Source organism: Pinus tabuliformis, chromosome 8, assembly GCF_031772625.1.
Source record: "Pinus tabuliformis cultivar Carrire ecotype Pingquan chromosome 8, CPIR1, whole genome shotgun sequence".
NCBI lineage: Eukaryota > Viridiplantae > Streptophyta > Pinopsida > Pinales > Pinaceae > Pinus > Pinus tabuliformis.
Window position 1 is genome coordinate 167,943,286 of NC_142294.1, and position 13,852 is coordinate 167,957,137.

Consider the following 13,852-nt stretch of genomic DNA (forward strand, 5'->3'; position numbering starts at 1 on the left):
TAGAAAATGGATTATATCTTCAAAGTTTCCGTCCGCGACACGTACTGCAAAGAGTTGTGCATCAGGTAGTCCCTCCTCCAAATTTTTTGGTTCCTCTCCTGTCTCAATTCGTGACAAGTGGTCTGGTCCTGTGTTTAAGCGTCCTGGCTTGACTATGACCTCAAAATCATATTCTTGAAACAACAAGAGCCATCTGCATATGCACCCTCCCAACACAGGCTTGTTCACCAAGTATTTCAACACGAAATGGTCGGTATACATCTTGAAATATCCTCCAAGTAAATAGTGTCGGTATTTCTTGAGCGCTACACCATTGCCAACCCCTTGCATTCAATGGTAGAGTAGTTCTTTTCTACTTTGGACAACCTTCAACTCGCAAACACGGTTAGGTGATCCACACTGTCCGCACCCTCGTGGGTGAGTACAGCTCCCAACGCGATACATGATGCATCCACATGTACATGAAATTTCCACGTCCCATTTTAGGAAGACCAAGATTGGTGTGGAGGCCAGTTTTCCCTTTAGGACATCCAAACTATTCATGCAATCATCATTCTAGCAATATGTCACATCTTTTTTCAATAGTTTTTCCATCGCGCGGTTATTTTGGCATAACTCTTGATAAACTTCCTATAGTAGCCAGTGTGCCCCAAAGTAGCGCATAACTATTTGACACTGTGTGGTGCTTCTAGATTAAGAATAATAGAAATCTTTGCAGGGTCCACCATTGAGCCTTATTTGCGGACCACATGGCCCAACAGGCTTCCAAAGTGAACGAGGAAGGTGCACTTTTTTAGGTTCAGTGCAATTTGGTGTTGGCGGCAAGTATCCAACATCAACCATAAGCTCGCTACATGGTGCTTAACTAATCCAAAGACAGTCCAATCGTCCAGATAAACCTCCAAGAACTTGTGGATGTATTCTTTGAATGTCGCCACCACTATGCGTGAGAATATCATTGATGCATTCTTCAGTCCAAAGGGCATAACAGTGTACTGAAAGTAGCCTCATTCTGTTGTGAAGTTTGTTTTGCTCCTATCTTCTGGCGTGATCTTAATCTAATGGTACCCTGAGAAGCCATCAGTAAATGAGTAAGTTTCCTGATCGCCAACATTCTCCAATACTTCATCTATGAATGGTTTTGGGAATGGATCTGAACACGAGCATTGTTGAGCTTCTTGAGGTCCACACATATTCTTATTTCGCCTTTCTGTTTTTTCTCCTGCACTACCATAGGACTCACCCAATTGGATTCTTCCACTGGTTCGATAATTCCGGCTGCGAGAATTTTATCTAATTCACTGTGGACCTTTTCTTGATACTTTGGATTCAAGCAGTAAGGCCGCTGCTTAACTGGCTTCGTGTTCGGTTTCAGAGTGATCTTCATCATCCCTAAGTCAGCAATGATCCCTTTTAAGTCCGTGATTTTGGTCAGGAACAAGTCTTGGTATTTGCAGAGTAACTCAATGACCTTATCTACCATAGCATCATCCTAATAGTCTCCCAGCATCGCATACTTTGGCTTCACTTTTGTGCCAATGTTTACTTGCTTTGTTTTTAACGGCACGGTCATGTCGGGATCCTCAATTGATGGTCCTCAAACCTCGTGACAACCTTTGGTTCTGGAATATCAATATTTCGAGGGTCATCATTATCCTCCTCCACCTACACATTATAACATTCTAGGGTGCTACTTAACTGGGTTGCCCATACCGGTTGCAGCATTTCCACTGGCTCCTATGGTATTTTGAAGATGGCAGCTTTTACTACTTGCAATGCATCATCAATAGTATCCAACCACCGGTCTTTAAATGTGAATGTCAACAAAAATCCCTCCTGCAAGACTTCCCATTTGCCCGTACCATGTCAGAGTTTTGTCTCAGTATACTAGTTCATGGGTATTACATCCAAGGTATGGTAGAATAAGTGTACCCATTTGGGTTGTGGTTCTTCCCCATAGACCTTGGTCCATTTAGCAAGGTGCGTATGTGGGTTATCTCGTTCATCGTATTTGTCTTCTAACTGTAGCCGCAACTTCCCAAACCGTAAGTGCATCATCCTTCTACATCCGTGCCAGTCCTCAAAATTTCCTTGTTGTGTACCCCACCATCGTGTAGGTGTTGTGTGCATTGCCCACTTCAATGCATCGAACCATTTTTGTTCCGGTATTGCGCATTCAAATTTGCTCAGGAATTCGTCCACCGCTATCAATCCATCATACATTGGCATCTCTCTTGCCTCCATTGTCATGCAACGCAGTGATCTAACCATCATGTTGCAATTCAGCATCGTCACTTTGTGCAACCGATTCTGCAATCTCTCTACTTCTTCGTCTAAATTCAAAGTGCAGGAGCTTTCATGCTCCCATGAGATCCTCCCATCTATAGTCGGATTCACCCAATCCTGGTCTTGTGCAGTTATCTTTTAAATACAATAGAGATCATCATCACTATCGTCGTCATGCACTGGTTCAGTGTAACGCACTCCTTCAGCTGGGTCCAGTGGGATTACTACACGTAGTGACCTTTTCTCGAAGCTCATTTTGCACTTGTTCAGGCTGATGACTCCATTCATATCAGTGGCCTTGTCTATTCCTAACAATGCAGGATAAGGATTGCTGTCATCGACAATCTCTATTACTTCAAAATCTACCTGCACTCTCGCACCTTCAATATCAATTGTTACCCCTTGCAACCTTACCATGGGCAAAATCTTATATTGCTTTGCCATTCGTAATTGAATAGGGGACCACTGTAACGCAGGACTGCCTATGAGTTCCCCTGTTTGATTTGGTAATACATTCGCGTCCGAACCTAGATCTAGGATCACCTGATCTATTTCATATTCCCCAATCTATGCAGTCAACCCCATTTCCCTTCCAGTGCACAATGCATGCTTCCCCAACTTATGTACGACGCGCGGTTCCCTGACCCCATGCACCTGGTGATCAGTTCCTGTAGTCCTTTAATTGCCTTGTTGTTGTGCAGCAGTTTCATGCATGTCTCCAAAAAGGTAGTGAGCACTGAAGGATCCATTCTTGGCTCTGGTTTATCCTTACTACCTGAAGTGGAGGCCTCCGCGAAGCTCTTCTTAGCTTCCATAAATGACTCCTTTGTGCGTTCTAAGTTAAACTCGAGTTCCTTTGCAGGAGCCTTGTGAACCCACATACTTTCCTCTGGATGCTTCCCCTTATCCTCTCCTGTGGTTGTGCCACTCCTGAGCATCATGTTTACATTCAGGTCCTCTTCGTGCAACTTAGACCTCATCATTTGTATATTCTGAGTCGAGGGAGGCTAGAATACCCCTTTTTCACGCATCTTTGTGACCAACGTAAGGCAGTCTATTGTCTCATGATCAAAATGAGCACAATACATACAGGATATCCTCATTGGGTTAGTACAGTCATTGACATAGTGCCCTGGTCCTCTGCAATTATAACAAATTAACTATCTGCAGCCCCTTCCTAGTCCCATTCCACCTCATCCCCTACCTCACCCCTGAAATCCAGAGTGCTCCATCCCCGCATCTAGGTCGAGGGCTCATGTTTCAGTCTACATCCTATAGGTTGGGGTTCGATCTAGAATTAGCTCGTAACCATGGCAAGTGTGCTCATCGTGGCCTACTGACTTGCAAAAATTACAAAACAATTGTTGGGGTGTCTATGTATATTTCTACAGCAAATGACAATTGTTCGTCGTGTGTTTCCCTCCTACCTGACAGATTGCGCACCATAAAGTGGTTGTCGCATTCAGCCCTGCCTGCGCCTCCGGTCTTAGTGGCATTGGCCCTCCTCTTGCCAAGTAGTTCGCGAATACTGGGCAGTGATCCTTGTCATGGCCCTGGCCTTTACACTTTATGCACCATACTTCCTCATGCGCCTCTGGCTACGGTTCCCTATCTTGCTTCAATATTTTCATTTCCAAACACAAATTCTATAGTTGCGCATGGATTTGTTGAACTCCCAACCCAGGGTCTTCTATCGGGGTCTCATGTAACCTCATCGCCATTTCCAATGCTTCGGCCTGAGTGGAAAATTTCTATTGTGACAGCATCATCCTCAAGTGCGGTGCTATAGATGCTACAAACCATGTGTGATGTTGTGCATTTGTTAGCGTCATATTGACCTCGCGGATTGTACTCTTCAGCCTCAGGGGGTCTCGCCTGGAAGCATCGCGATCTCTTTAAACCTAATGATTGACTGTGCTTTTGACCTTGGCCTGCTAAATTCCTTGTTTAGTGCATTCTCGATCTTTGTTATCCCTGCATTTGGGTGGTCGTTAGAGTGCTTGATGTACCATGTCAATGCGCGATACTACAGAGAACTCACCAATGTAGCCTTCTTAATATTGTTGTCCACTACACCTTGTGCTTACCAAACTACTCTTACCATGAACCAAAATTGGTTTGGATCCTCATTCCCTACTCCTCTAAACACTGGTAGTTTGATCGCGCTCGCCATACTAAACTATGGAGGTGGTGGAGGTGGAGTGGGTGGTGATGGAGGTGAGGGAGGTGAAGTAGGTGGTGGTGTGGGTGGAAGTGGTAACTTCGGAATCCGCTGCCTTATCAAATTGACCGTGCTTCTCGGAGAAACCTTCGCGAGCTCATCCTCTCCCTCCCACGAGGGTGAAATTAAAGGACTATTTTCTAATCCTTTGCTACTTCCACTTCTGTAGATATTTCCACTCTGCGTAGTCCCAAACATTGATTTATTCACATAACTAGCTTTTCACATAACATCATCTTAATCCAGGTGTTCAAAGATTTAATATACTTACCTCACGGTCCCTTGAGAAAATGTCGCTCTGCCTCACTATAACTGACGGTTGTGTCCACTATGAGCTCAGTGATAAATCCTCTTATTATTCGGTCAAGCCAGTGGTCCACATCTCGCACTATCTTATCCTCTGAGGCTTCTAGTCTGCGCACTAGTTCCGGAGTCCACACTATCAGTTGGTCGAGCCTACACTGGCCGAGCCTACACCTTCCCTGGCTATCGTCTAACCTCGCGATCCACTTGTACAGCTCAGATGGAAAGGATGCAAAGAAAATTTCATGGATTTCCGTATACACGTAGCGATCCAGCCTCGTTTCCTTAGATACCCGTGGATTTCTGTTTTACTACACTGCGAACTCGTGAATATTCTTATCCAACCACTCTTCGATTTCTTTCTTTGTTAGGTTCCAGAGGCACGACATTAGACATCCCTTATGCAAATCATGGTCCCGGCAATGGAACCATTTGTTGGCTTAGTGGGGCCTAACCTAGGTTCAGAAGTGATTTAGCCAAGCAAATCCCAGTACTACTGGCCCTTTCGGCAACATTCCGTGGAGCGCGAACTGAGGTCTCACCCAAAGTAGTATGGGAGGGTGCTAGAACCAGGTTTCTGCACCCTGGGGATGTTTGATATGTGATGATTGGTACACGGTCCAACCTTCGCACTCGCTGCGCTACGTGCACCTACGAGCACCCCACGCCCTGTGCTACTATCTTTGCGTGGTCCCAACCGCAGCGCGACCCATGTTATTTACCCAAGTCTTCCTTAATTAGTCTTCTGTTAGCTGATTACTTAGATTAGATTCACATATAAGCATTCATACATGTATTCATTAATTGCGCGCAGTAAGTAAAAGTAATGTATAACATCAACATAAATATTCCAGAACAGATGCACAGAATAAACTTCTCTTTAGTATCTTTCAATCCCAAGTACAGACCTAACTCCACCCTGCTCACTCAGCTGCAAGGGTCCACACACTCAGTTGCAGACTTTAGTAGGCCTCTGTGCGCTCAGCTGCAGAGCCTCTTCCTACTACTACGACCCAATACTTCAACTTTTCACTCTATTCTCTTACCATGCCCTTGCTATTCTATCTCTCCATGCTCTTCAAAAACTATCTTTACACTTAGAGCCTCACTCTATTTATACAATCCCATGGTCTACGGACCATGGGTAGGCCGACACAACTTTACAATAAATTACAATTTTTAGGGCGGACAACCTTATGACTTGATTATGCAATTCATGCTCCGTGCCCGTACTTTGCGGAGTTCTACACCATCTTTGACCAAAAATTGGGCTTTAAGCCGCAAGACCTGCTGCGAGGGATCCCATGCCCAACAGTAGTTAAAGAGTCACAAGGAAGGTGAGGCATCACCTCTTGGTTATATATACACCCTCATTGTATGAGCAAGGGGTTTTTCACCTTGGATCCTCCCTCAAGCCATTAGATAGATAATCTAGTTCTTTTGAGGAGCAAGGAGTGGCTCCAATGCTCCACTATTGGAGCTAGTGATGTTCATTATATACATGTGCCTTGGAATTTTTACTTAATAATAGATTCCTTCGTGGACAACATGTTCTTCATGCATGGATTATGAATATTTGTAAGACTATTTTGCCGATGTTTGTCTTTCATGTTTGCTTTCATCTATGCTAAAATAGTTGAACTATTTCAATTATTTTAGTGCTTATGATATTGAGAATGTGTTGTAATGGTTGTTATTGTTGTCCCATCATTGTGGACTATTCCACATGATACTAGACAGATCTTTCTCATTCATTGGTTGTAATTATTGTCACATATTTTTTGGACTATTCTGCTAGATGTCAAATAGATCCTTCTTGTTTGTGTGTGTCTTTACTTGGGTGGTACTATTAAATCTATCTTAGAGGCTCACTTTACTCTTTTCCTCCATAGTAGAATAACTTTGACACACATACGATTGAGCACTCACTAGGCACACTTAATTGCATTTCGAAGGCACACACATGTTCTTCTATCTTGCTGACAGTTAGAGCCAAGGAAAATCTATAAGAATACATGGCAACAGGGTCAATACTCTGGATGGGGCTCTTAGTCCAAATGGCATGAGGTCTAATTGGGACTTCACATCAGGGAGACCACTTGGTTAATAGATTTCTAGCGCCGTAAACATAGTGATAAAACTCCATATGAGCTATGGTATTCAAGACTTGCTATAGTCGCATTTTAGAGTATTTGGAGGAAAGTGTTATATCAAGAAGAATGATGAAAATCTTGGCAAGTTTGATGCAAGAGATTATGAAGGTATTTTTTTGGATACTCTTGGAATAGCAAGGGCTATAGATGTTATAACAAGATTTCAAGAGAAATAATTGACTGCATTGATGTTAAAGTTGATGAGCGCATTGAATCTGAATACAATCAACTAATGAAGGTCAACTCCAACAATTTACTCAACAATGATGAGAAGTATGATGAATCATTTACATATGAAGATAGTGAAGAACCCTTCAATCCAAAATCTAAATATCCTACAAGGTATGTGCGAAAACACCACCCACCTAACTAAATCATTGGTGACTTGAATATAGACATTCATACAAGAAGAAATATATTAAATCCCCCCTACTCAAGCAAATGTAGCTCTGTTATTGATGATGGAATCAAAGGATTTTTGTTAGTTGGGAAAATATGAAAATTGGATAAAGGCCACGAATGAAGAGCTTGATCAAATCAAGAAAAATAAGACATGGGAGCTTGTTTCAAGACCAACAAATAATAATTTTATTGGCAAGAAATGGGTCTTCACGAACAAATTGAATGAACATGGTGAAGTGGTAAGAAACAAAGCAAGGTTAGTTTGCAAGGGTTGTGCACAAATTGAAGGCTTAGATTTTGATGATACTTTTTATCCTATTGCTCAATTAGAAGAAATTCATGTGTTCTTGGATTTTTCTTGTTTTAATAAATTTAAGATATATCAGATGGATAATAAATCTACCGTTTTAAATGGAGATAAATTCTACATTAAGTATCCTAATGGTTTTCAACTGTCAGTCAAGCGTGATTATTTTTGTAGGTTGAAAAAGGCCTTGTATGGTCTTAAGAAAGCTCTAAGGGCTTGTTACTTTAATTTGGATAGTTATTTGCTCAAGTGTGGTTTTAAAAGAGGCGCAAATGATAGTAATTTGTATGTGAAATCAAATGATGGAAAATGTTAATAGTGGTGGTCTATGCTGATGATATCATCTTTGCAAGTGATTTAGATCATCCAACCTATCATTTTGCAACTGATATGAAGGTTGAATTCAATATGTCTATGCTTGGAAAACTTTCTTATTTCCTTAATTTTCAGATTGCACAATGTTTAAAAGGATTTTTATCTCACAAAGAAAGTACCTCAAGAAAGTTTTGAAGAAGATTCAACATGGAGGAATGTTCTTTGGTAAGAAATTCAATGGTTACAGGTTTAAAACTTAGTGAGACTGATTGATCACTAGAGGTGGATCATAATTTATATAGATCTATTATTGTTAGCCTCTTATAAATGATAACCTATAGAATAAACATTATGCAAGTAGTTGGTATTGTTGGAATATTTCAAGCAGCTCCTAGAAAGAGTCATATCCTAGAAACAAAGAGGATTCTCAAAAAATGGATTATGGACTTTGGTACCCCATAGGTAAATATTTTTTACTAATATTTTTTACTAATTTTTTTTACTGATTTTTATTGGGAAGGTGATATAGATGAACTAAAAATAACTAGATGAGGTGCTTTTTTTCTTGGTGAATGTCTTGTTTCATGGTTGAGCAAGAAGCAAGATTCCATTTATCTCTCTACTAGTGAAGCAAAATATTGCAACAAATTCATGTTATAGTAACTTATTATGGATGAAGATAAATTTACAAGATGTGAAAGTGGTCTATGATCAACCAATACTATTCATATGTTAATAATACAAGTGCCATCATCATGTCCAAGAACCCTGTTTTCCACTCCAAGGCAAAGCATATTCCAATCAAGTACCATTTTCTAAGAGAGCAAGTTACAAATCAGGTTGTAAAATTGGAGCGTGTACCTACAAAAGAGAAGGTTGTTGAGATATTAACCAAACCTCTCCCAAGGGATCAATTTGAATACCCAAGGCAAAGGTTGGAAGTAGTTCTTGTTACCTCCCTCCACTAGATCTTCCTCAAGAGGAAGAATGACAGCTAGTAACCACTCAACATATGAAAAGGGAGTTGTGAAGTCCATAGGACCAAAAAGACAGGGGGATATTGGTTGCAGGAGTAGCATGTTATTTTCTTTTCCATTAATGTCAAAGGGGGATATAGGTACACAAAGGGGGAGAATGTTGAAAATATGTTGGCATTGATGTCAAAGGGGAGGCACAAGAAGATTGGTCAAAGAAGTAGAGACTTTGGATCCATTTTCATTTTAGGATATCAAATTAGATGCACTTGGAAATTTCTCAGATGGATAGAGCTTGGAAAGATATTTCCAATAGTATATTAAAGCCTAAAAAATTCTTCTTGGAACAAATGATATGGCCAATCCAAGGTATAAGGTTAAAAGTCAAAATTTTAGTGTTGTAACATAGTCAACATGCATAGGTGGAAATTTTTGCCACATGGGCATGGAGGTGGACCAGTCATAAAGCTTAGGAAATACAATGGTGATCCCAAGTCACATCAAGCTGCAGATTCTCCTTGGTGAGATTAGCGATAGACTCAGAGTTTTATTTTCGAGGATGACGTAGAGGGGAGATGAGGTGGATGACATGGACGATGGACATGGTTTTGATGTGAGAGTTGACAAGTGGGAGGACCCTATGGAGTACACCTAACCCTGACAGAACAAAACCCCAAAAGTATTTCCTTGAGAGTTCTAAAGGAAGGCATAAGCCATTAATTTGGGTTGACATGACACCAAGAGAATGTGGCTGAACAACATGGTTGGTGAACTCATCATGATTTGTGGAATATAGTAGTGAGGAGGCCCCACTAGTCAACTCACCCCAACGGTCCATCCTCGATGGGATCCATTAGAGCTTCATATTATTTTCTCCAGGGAGATGATATCGAGGAGACAAACATGTTCCCATCATGTGCCTCAATGATTCATGTCCCAACCATGTAATAGCTTAATGAAAAAACATTAAAAACACAAGCTCGGGACCCCCTTCTATCATACAATTTGGTCGCATGGAAAAATCAAAATAGGAAACTGAGCACATTTTGACTGGCATACAGAGGTGATGTGGAGCCATAGAGGCATCACGACATCATGTTGGCTTAGGGGGTCCTAACCGAGGTTTAGAGTTAGTTGTGCCAAATAAATCCTGACACTACTAGCCCTTTCGGCATCAATCTGTGTAGCGTGAACTGAAGTCTCACCGGAAGTAGTATGGGGGGATGATGGAACCAAGTTTCCACATCTAAAGATTAGTGTGATGTATTTTTATGATCTAGATCTGCCTTTGCATAGATATCTAAGCCCTTAAGGCTTAGATTTGTATCTTCCCTCAATAAGCCTCCAAACCTCCGCGAATGTCTACGATTGGTTTTTGCAGACCCTGAACAAGAAGTTTAGATACTTATGCGTACCATAGATTACCCTTAAGTCAGTATTTACTCAGATCTACCTAAGTGTTTGATAACTTTAACAGTAATTGTTATGATCTTCCTGTAATTACTTAACATTAATTTCGTTCAGATAATAAGATGGATCAAGTAAATTCGTGCATCAATACATCATTATTTTATAAAGACATCATTTCATCACAACATATATCACAATCATACATAATAGAAGTAAAGAGATAAAACATAGGAATTTATGCAACAGTCTTCTTTATTGATCTTCAGTGTATATTTACAGACTCAATACTTCCCTACACACTCAGTTGTAGGGGTCCACACACTCAACTGCAGACACTACTCTAGGCATCTGCGCACTCAACTACAGAGCCTTTCCTCTTACTTTCCTATGTTAACTCTCTAGACTCCTTTTGTCATACCCATAGACAAAAGACTTCTATCTCTATCTATTTTTCTCTTAGATTCTCTAAGACACACCTATTTATACAATCCCATGGTCTATGGACCATGGGTAGATCTTCAAAAACTGACTCAAGTTTACATGAATGAGGGTAAAACCCTTTTTGACTGTTAACTAACTCCATGCTTTGCATCCACAATTTGCAGAGACTTTACATCTTTTTACATCAAAACTTAGGCTTTTTCCTCAAAACTGACCCAGGGGACACCATCCCAATAGGCCCCCAACACAAAGGTCATGACTCACCCTCAAGTCACTCAACTGGCGCAGTGATCTTGCTGTGAAGATCCCAGAGCTCTACCTGCACAACTGCTGCTTCAGCCATGCTCTGCGTGGATTCCTGCTTCACCTATTCAACTAGCTACTCTATAGTTGGTCCTTCACTGGCTTGCTTGATCTTTTGTTGTGTGAGATGCAAATTCATCAGCTTTTCTTGGATGTTAGCTAAGACTTTATAGGCTTCGTCCAACCAAGGACCCAATTGTGCCTTAAGCAATACCTCTTTTTTCTACGCTGCTTCCACTTGTGCAAGGAGCTGCTTTTCCTCCTTCATCTTGGCGAGGCATTGCACTGTCGCAATGGAGTCCTTCGTCACCCTTACTTCGTCATACTATTGTTGCAGCTCGCGGATCTCTGTATTCAATATCTGCATGGGGGGATCTTCCTACAAGGTTGTCACCACTTCCATGGCCTATTTGAATAAAGTTGTGAAGTTAACAACCACGCCATCCATAGTATTTATCCCTTCATTGACGGCAGCGTTGCATTGCTCCCTGATGTTAGGCAGAGTCGAAGGTTGCGACTTAAGCTCCAGTTTTGTGATTTTCATGTTGCGTTAAAATTGAACTCTTGCTACCTCTGCCTTTGCCTCACAGACGCTCACAGCTAGCCTTTGAATCTTGGCCTTGAGCGGTGCCTCCTTAGGTATGTGAAACTTCGGCACTCTCCTGCATGCCTCTACAACCGCGACTGCCAGCTGGGTGCTCTACACCTCGATTGTATCCTTCTCCTTCAGGGCCTCCATCTTCTCAGTGAACATTTGTTCGTTGTTTACCCTGTACTCACTAGTTAAACTGAGAGTGCGCTGCTCCCGCACTCTCAATTTCATTATCATAGCTCTCTGCAACACGTGAAGATATTCATTGGGGATCACTGCAATGTTAAGGTCGATGCTCTTTAATGAGCTAACAATGATCTTATCATCGACCAACTCTACGCTCAGGGATCCTTCTGGCAACGTGACTATCCTGAGATCCATTGTCTTGATAAGATCTGCATCCTGAATTGTCCCTGGTGCCAGGTTGGTCTATGCAGCACTGACTTGTCATGGGCCCACCTGAATTCTAATGGTCTGGATCTGTAGTTTGCGCAGATCCTTCTGAATATTGCCTAAGGATTGCAAGTGTTGTTGCTCAAATTGCTGCAATAGTTTGACTGTAGTGTCACGCACTTTGTCCCCGATCTCATCGAGATCACCCTCCATCAGCGTAATGGGATCCAGTGGTGGTTTAGTCACCTTTTTCTTCTTCCAGGACCCCTCCTTTTGTTGTTCTTTGTACCTCTTTACCCAGAAAGGAGTGATTTTTCCCTCATTGCCTCCACCACCCTGCGACAACTTCTCTTCCTCTTCAGTTTTGGGTGAATGGGATTTACCACTTCACTCAAAGTCGCGATGCTCCTATTTATCCTGTTGTTTTACAACATGCTCCTTTTCCAGCCAGGCATTCTCCTCAGCCTCCTTCTTTCGCTGTGGGACCAACTTCTGTGTTGCCTGCTTCGCTGCATCCTTCCTCTTTTTCTCTACTAAACTCTCTGTGTCTTTTCTTGTACCCACGACGAAGTCAGACAGAGAATTCTAGTCTACTGGCTAGTGCTTAATTACTTCCTAAATCAAATCATCTGGGGTGAGATATGGAAGATCAAACCACTTTTGTTGTGAATCCTTCCGTGCTCAGATATAAACGCAGTGGAAGTATGCCTTGAATTCTACATATTCTAAAAATTGTTCATACATGATAGGGGCGAGCCACAGGCATTGGTTGATGGACATATGAATGCTCACCTCCATCAAAACCTATAAAATCTTTGTTTCTATGACCCGCATGGGGTCCTTCGTGGCCCAAAGGGAGGAAAACTATGCAGCCTCCAGCAAACCAACCTCTAATGGAGGAAACTGACTGTCCTTCAGTAGCTCCCAAGTAATCAATAGAATGGAGAGTAGCAACCATGCATAGTGGAAGGCCTTGCTCTCATCTTTGTAGGTTTTAACCCCATACAGAAATTACCTGCATACGAATTCTAAAACACAAAAAATAAACAATGTGAGAGCATAACACATAAAACACATATACACAGATATTTTCCCCACGATCCCAAAACCAGGACTACCAGCTTGATTTTTCATTATGTTCCTTCCAATGTTATAATACATATTTATACATGCTGAAGCATCTAATACCATGGACCAAAAAACCATCGCGTCCAAAACCATTGACCGAAAACCATCGCGTCCAAAACCATGTGAGAAAATCATGCACAAAACCATAGGTAGGTCCGCCCAACCTAACATAGGGTCCAAAACCAAAATTTGCTGAGGCATTGCCCCGGACCCAACAGAGTGGGGTTACCCTCACCCCTCAAACCCCTTGTGACTCCCACCACTATGCAATCGGTGCAACGAAGGGGGGTCTCCACTCCCCTTCTACCCCCCTCGTTAACTACGTGGGCTAGTTGTGGAAAGAATATAACACAACCCAACATTCTCCCACTTGTTGTTTTCTTTCCACAGGGGGCCACAAGAGATCTTAGTCATTTATCCAACCCTGCAACGTCCATTATTTATCTACACCAAGAGAACTTCTCAGAGCTCATAGATTTTGCCAATGCATCTGCAGTATTCTTCAAAGTGTCCACCTTTACCAACAACACCTTTTTATCTTCTATTATATCCCTCACAAAGTGTTACTGAACATCAATGTGCTTTGTCTTTGAATGATATGCAAGGTTCTTTGCTAAGAAAATT